Source organism: Mytilus galloprovincialis, chromosome 8 (assembly GCF_965363235.1).
Source record: "Mytilus galloprovincialis chromosome 8, xbMytGall1.hap1.1, whole genome shotgun sequence".
NCBI lineage: Eukaryota > Metazoa > Mollusca > Bivalvia > Mytilida > Mytilidae > Mytilus > Mytilus galloprovincialis.
In genome coordinates, this window is record NC_134845.1 from 83564961 (window position 1) to 83572650 (window position 7690).

The window sequence follows — 7690 nt, forward strand, 5'->3', positions numbered from 1 at the left end:
TTATACCTTTTTTATACCATAGTGTACATGTATATATGTCAAAAGCCTGTGAGGAAATTATAAACACTGAGAAAAGAAGGGGGTCTTTAGTTGTTTAGGGTTTTTCGAGTATAAATGCCAACGTAACTTTCGAACCGTTCAACATATTTCGTTTATTCGACTTGATTTTGGGAGAGAAATAGATTGTGCTTCTATACTGTAGAAAGGAACTAATACGGATAAATCAGCATGTGCAATACTAAAAACGTTTCCCTTTCGATATAAATCAAGAGTTAATATTGCTTTCCGGACAGGGCCAATGCGGAAAAAGCCGTATTAGCTCACGGACTAATGCAGGACGTTCAATTCCGGTATCGATTTGCTTACGCCATTACTTAACTTTGGTGGTATCGTTATGCATTAAAAGCATTTGTATTACATTTTTAAAATAAAAATGATAAAAAAAAAAAATACAGGTTAAATGGTGTGCAATGTTGTGTAATTTCTTTGCGTGTTGAAAAGAAAAAAAAGAAAAAAAGGGTTGATACATGTATGAAAAAAAAAGCTGTATTGGCCCACGGGCTCATGCGGGACATTCATTTCTGGTCTTTTAATTTTCCTATAATCATTTAATTAAAGTGTTATGAACTGGCTGTTTCTGTATTGGCCCCGTTAAAGATACTCTTCGAGTCTCGTGTCCAATACAGCTAACCTTGAATCTTTAACAGGGAAATACAGAAACAGTCATAGTCACTATATAGATTGACCTGTTCATATTTATTGTAGATTTAACCTTCCCGCCAAAAAGTTGCAGAACAAAGGAAAGCATGTAGAAAAGGGACACTACAGCTTGGGTGATCTGGTAGAGGTGATCCGGCTCAGATCACCACTGGTAGAACGAAGGAGCTGGGGTGTAAGCATGTTAGCAAGGTTATTAATAATTTCGTGTGTTGTCTATACATTTTTAAACAAATCGTGTTAGTTAATTTAAAAAGTTGTTTGCATAAGACATTTGCCACAACTTCTTTCAATTTCAGCACATTTTCCCTATCTTATATTAAAGTTAGTAGATTTACAGCGGATTAAAGTAATTTCATAGGAGAACGTTTTGAAAACTAGGATTTGCATGGTCTTAAAAATGGAACCAATAAATATGCTAAATCATCTCTATCGTGCAGAAATGTTTTGTTTTTCTTTTTGAATGCGCATCAGTTTTCATCTCCAGGTTAGGAAGGAAAATTATTCACAAAGTTCTCTGCTTAATTCTGACAAAAAATCAACTTCTTAACTACTGTAATCACGAGAAAACTATCGCGTAATTACGAGATACATGTAAGACGTTTTTATGGCGTAATAATTAATTACAAGATACAAATTCATTTGGCCAAGGACAAAATGTAGATGTGTAGATTAAGCTGAGTTTTATAAAAGATTACAAAAATTTACGAGAAATAATTGCATAAATGACTGTAAAGGTCAATAAATCCCTAACCTCCAATTAATTGTCAATTTTGGTCATTTGACTTATTTGTAGATCTTAATACGTGGCTAATCATTTTTGCTGCTACAGTTTATACATGTATATATGTATCATAATATACAAGAAAATAACCAAAAACTGAAAAAAAGATCATTCAAATTACCAATTTTTGTAAACGTTGTGTGTCGTTTGTTGTTGTTTTCTAAACGCTACAAAAGTAGAAACAAATACAGCGTTTAATCAGTGTTTACTGACCCTGTTTGAACATTCAATAATGCATGCACATGTTGTTGGTAGACAGACTTTTTAAAATGAAGAAACAAATGCATCGTTTAATCAGGGTGAAGTTAGAAACACATGTACTGACAAACGACGAAGGACAAACGATAGACGCATTTTTTGCGAGTGCGCAGTTTGTTAAAGATTATGTAAACTTTGCAAACGTATGTTTGAAACAAATGATCAAAACATGTACACGCTTAGCCGTTTGCATCGTTTGTGTTAGAAAGAAATACACCCTTGGTGCAGTGTCTTAAAAAACTACTATTTTCCCGCGTTATTAGTTTGTTTACATTTTTGACAGCTCAAACAGGGTCATGCATTGAACGGGCCCCATTGAACACTGATCAAACTATTCATTTGTTTCCACTTTTGTAACGTTTAACAAACTACAACAAACGGCACACAACTTTTGCAAAACTATGATTAGAAAGAAATGCACTCAAATTTTTTTTTTAAACAAATGCATTAGTGAAATGATGGTTTTTGAACGTTAGAAATATTAAAAATAGCTTACCTGCGCTGGCTTGTTTACAAACATTAAGTTCAAGGTCACATGGTAATTGTAGATAGGTCAGATAGGATATCGGTCAACATATTATAGGATACAATCAACACATGATCTGTATTGTTTTTACTTTTTTTTCATATCTATTCTATCAAGTGCAAAATTCGTAAATAAATAGAATAATTCAAACTGAATGTGGAATGGTAGAGAGACAGAAACGCATGCAGCTAAATACGAAGAATGATCAAATCAAATCAAATGATAATCAAATATTTTATTGTCGTATAAACTTTACAGTTTGTGACCAACAAATATAACACAATAAACACAATAAACATATATACATACATATTAAACATACACAATAAAAACAGCAGATGATCGATACTGACAATAAATAAACGAAGCACAGTAGGAACAACGCTCGGAAGAAATTTCGAGTGAAATTACATGTTTTCGAAGACATGTCAGCGAATTATCTCATAAAAAAAGTCTAAATAGTCTCATTCTAGATGATCTAATTGGTATTTTAACTATATGAAAGAGGACACTCATTTAATTGTCGGTGAAGAGGTTACCAGAATTGTTAGTGGACAGATCTTTTTTTTTTAAACCCGAACTAGTCGTAGCTACTTAATCATTTTCTCTGACGCGTAAAAATATTTTCACTTTTATACATATATGATTAAGTGTCCTACATTCTGTAACATTGAGTGCTTTTTAAATGTTTTTTTTTTTACTGCTAAATGATAAAAGAGAATAAAATATTATAATAGAATTTAAAAACAACGGTCTTACCATAGGACTGTACGTATTATTTCCATTTTAAGCTAAGGGAACACCAAATTAATTTTTAGAGAAGAGGGGATATTGTTCCTATTTTCACTTTTTGTTTCGTGCAATTCAAAAATCAAATTGTCTATTTATTTGTCACGCAAATGCATCTGTGTCTCCAAATTAAGTTGGGAATCAGAGTTTTTTAAAAACAATAATTATAATATAACTAATAATTTAAAATTATTTATTATTTTCAGTAGGTAACACATCTAATCCACACCATGACTTTCTACATTTTTATGATATATTTACATACATACACAATGATAAACTAAGCAGAATGCTATTACACTACATTTGTACAAAATTACATATACATGTATCCAGTACAGCTAGACCAATAGACAATACCACTGACGTGACAACTACTGTAAGGGAGCTACCATTTGATTTTTATGGGGGGGGGGGGGGGGGGGGGGAGGGGGGGGGGGGGCTAGGATGAAAAATTTTGTCCTGCTTTTTTTTTTAGTTGTAATCTCTGTCCTGCCTTTTTATTTTTTACTCTATTCGGTCCTGCCTTTTTTTTTACTAGTTTATCCTGACTTTTTTACACCAATTGTCATCCTGCCTTTTTTTTTAACAAGTTTCTCATCCTGCCTTTTTTTTTTACTCAAAACTCTTGTCCTGCCTATTTTTTTCAAATTTCATCCTAGCCCCCCCCCCCCCCCCCCCCCCCATAAAAATCAAATGGTAGCTCCCTAACAAGTAAAACAAAGTTTTTTGTCGTTATCAATGCAACTTCAAAAATATGTACTATGCATAGACAAAAAAGTATACGGAAATGGCTTTAGATTTAGTACATGTATGAACTTTTTCTCTTCGTATCCATTTTCTTATCAATGTGTTTCAAAAGTTGGCGCTTAAAAATATCAGACGTACATGTACAAGAAGGTCAAAATGCAAAACTTACAATACATAACGAAAAATACACAATGCATTTGCACTTGTTTTTTTAAAAAAAACTGTTAAAAAGATAACTGTTTCTTCTCTGAGCACTATTGTGGTTTCGAAGATAAGTTTGATCAGTATAGTTCCGATGAAAACGAAATATTGATTATTGCGAACTACTTTATCACAAGAATAGCTACCTGTCTATTAATCCGATATAATCAGTCTCTACAGCGTAGTTGACTAGTGTAAAATATAGTACATATATCTAAAATATGCAACCCACATTTGTAGTACTTTTTAATTTTTCTTTATTTCTCTATTTCCCAAAAGAAAATCTAAACAAGGCTTATTCTCATAAATCTTGCAACAGCACTGTTTTATAAGTGACAAAAACAAAACAAAACAAACCAAAGCGAAACGAAACGAAACGAAACGAAACGAACCAAACCGAACCGAACAAAACAAAACAAAATTAAAAACCAATTGTTCAGAGAACCATTGATGGTCTTTCCACCAGTTAAGACCTTTTTTTATGTGAAAATATTAAAATTTGGTTTTAAATGTCAATTTTAGCGTCAAATGACAGCTTATTGAACACTTATTCCAAAAATATATGGTTTCTATACAAAAAGATATAAATAAGGGAGATCATTTTTTACTTCCGGTTTAAAATATGTTACTTCCGGTAGTTTTTTATTGTTTACTTGACACTGATTCCAAAAATATATGGTTCTATATACTTTTTCATTAATAAAGTACAAAATTTGCTACTTCCGGTTTACAAAAGGTCACTTCCGGTTGTCTTTTTCTAGATCAGATTGCTTGCAATCTAATTTAAAAAGTCCCATGTCTTGATCATGTATACATATGAGGTAAAAGCAAAGGTCAAAATCTAGAACGTTACATTTACCTATGATTTCGAGGTCATCAACCAAGGACCTCAAATCAAAAGACTCTAGGCCTCTACTATATATTGTCAATGAGTTGTATTACCTTACAACTAATATTAGATATAAAAGGGGGCAAAACTGGCATCAAATGTCTACGTACTCTTTCGACTAAAATTTACATGTTACGACATGTCGCAACTAACAATTTAGTAAAAATAATTTGGCGATAAGTTAAACGGCTTTTGAAAATAAGTGAAAATAGGCCAAAATCAAAAATTATAATATGACCTTGACCTTTGACCTTGACCTTATTTTCATTTTTTTGGACCAAGGATCTCAAATCAAAAGACCCTAGGTTTCTATAACTTATGGGTTACCAGTTAGAAATGCATATGCTTATATCAAACATAAAAGGGGGGATAACTCTCATATGGAATCTATATACGGCTTCGGTCAAAATAAAACGGAACATCCTGAGGATGTAACAAGCAATTTGGAAAAACAAATTTGTCAGTTTCTTATACGGTTGCGAAGCCTCAGAGATAACAAGAAAAACAGTGTTCTGGGAGATAACTCTTATATGGGAAAGTATTCAGCTAAGCAGAGTTGGTTTCAAAAGCGTATAAACTGTTCGATATCATATTCCAAAAATCTAAGCGACATCTTGCGAAACAAAAAAATAGCGAAGGAAAAAAATTAGGCGGAAGAAAAAAAAAATAATAATTAAAAACCAATTGTTCAGAGAACAATTGAAGGTCTTTCCACCAGTAAATATCTATTTTGATATTAGAATATTAAATATCAGTCTAAAATGTCAGTTCCTATGGCTTTATGATGTAAAGATATGAATTTTAAGCAAAGTTCATAATCTAGAACGTCAAATTTACCTATGACCTTGACCTCAATTTCAAGGTCACAAACTGAGGATCTCAAATCAAAAGACCCTGGGTCTCTAATATGTATGGTTAATAAGTTATATCACTTTACGCATAATTTTAGATATGATAGGGCTAAAACCAGTGGCGGATCCAGAAATTTTCATAAGTGGGGGTCCACTGACTGACCTAAGAGGGGGCCCGCTCCAGTCACGCTTCAGTGATTCCCTATATAAGCAACCAAATTTTTTCCCAAAAAGGGGGGGCCCGGGCCCCCTGGGCCCCCCCCCCCCTAAATCCGCCTATGGAAACTCCCAGTCATTGTCTACGCACCCTTTCAACCAAAATTATTATGTTACGACATGTCGCAACTAACAATTTAGTAAAAATAATTTGTCGATATCTTATAAGGTTTATGAAAATGAGTGAAAAAAGCCAAAATCAAAAGACCCTAGGTCTCTATCACTTATGGTTTTCCAGTTTAAAATACATTTCAAAATTTCAAATACAAAAGGGGAAATAACTCTCATATGGAATCTCGATACGGCTTCGGTCAAAATAAAATGGAACATCCTGATGATATAACGAGCAATTTGGAAAAATAAATTTGTCGGTTTCTTATAAGGTTCCGAAGCCTCAGAGATAACAAGAAAAACAGTGTTCAGGGAGATAACTCTTATATGGTAAAGTATTCGGTTAAGCAGAGTTGGTTTCAAAAGCGTATAAACCGTTCGATATCATATTCCAAATTTCTAAGCGACATCTTGCAAAACAAAAAAACAGCGAAGGAAAAAAATTAGGCGGAAGAAAAAAAAAACATAATAATTAAAAACCAATTGTTCAGAGAACCATTGATGGTCTTTCCACCAGTAATGATTTTTTTTGTATGAAAATATTTAAATTTGGTTTTAAATGTCAATTTCAACGTCAAATGACAACTTATTGTACGCTGATTCAAAAAATATAAGGTTTCTACACAAGAAGATATAAATAAGGGAGATAATTTTCTACTTCCGGTTCAAAATATGTTACTTCCGGTATTGTCTTATAGTTTACTTGACGCTGATTCCAAAAATATATGGTTTTACATACTTTTACAACAATTAATTACAAAAATTAGCTACTTCCGGTTTACAAAAGGTCACTTCCGGTTAGCTTTTTCAACGTCATATTGCTTGCAACCTAATGCAAAAAGTCTGATAGCTTTAACATGAATACATATGAGGTAAAAGCAAAGGTCAAAATCTAGAACGTTAAATTAACATATGACCTTGAGCTCAATTTCAAGGTCATAAACCAAGGACCTCAAATCAAAAGACTCTAGGTATTTACTTTATATTGTTTATGAGTTATAGCACCATACAACTGATATTAGATATAAAAGGGGGGAAAACTCGCATCAAACATCTACTTATCCTTTCGACTAAAATGTATGTGTAACTAAATGTCGCGACTAACAAATATTTCAAATATTTTGGTCACGAGCATCACTGAAGAGACATTTTTTGTCGAAATGCGCATCTGGTGCAAGAAAATTGGTACCGTTAATTTTATAACAATTGTGTGAAAATATTTTGTCGATATCTTATAAGATTTCTAAAAATGAGAGATAACAAGCCAAATTCAAAATTTTGAACATGACCTTGACCTTTGACCTTGACCTAATTTTCATTTTTTTTAACCAAGGACCTCAAATCAAAAGACCCTAGGCCTCTATCACTTATGGTTTACCAGTTAGAAATGCATATTCTAATATCAAACATAAAAGGGGGGAAAACTCTCATATGGAATCTATATACGGCTTCGGTCAAAATAAAACAGAACATCCTGAGGATGTAACGAGCAATTTGGAAAAATAAATTTGTCGGTTTCTTATACGGTTGCGAAGCCTTAGAGATAACAAGAAAAACAGTGTTCGGGGAGATAACTCTTATATGGTAAAGTATTCGGT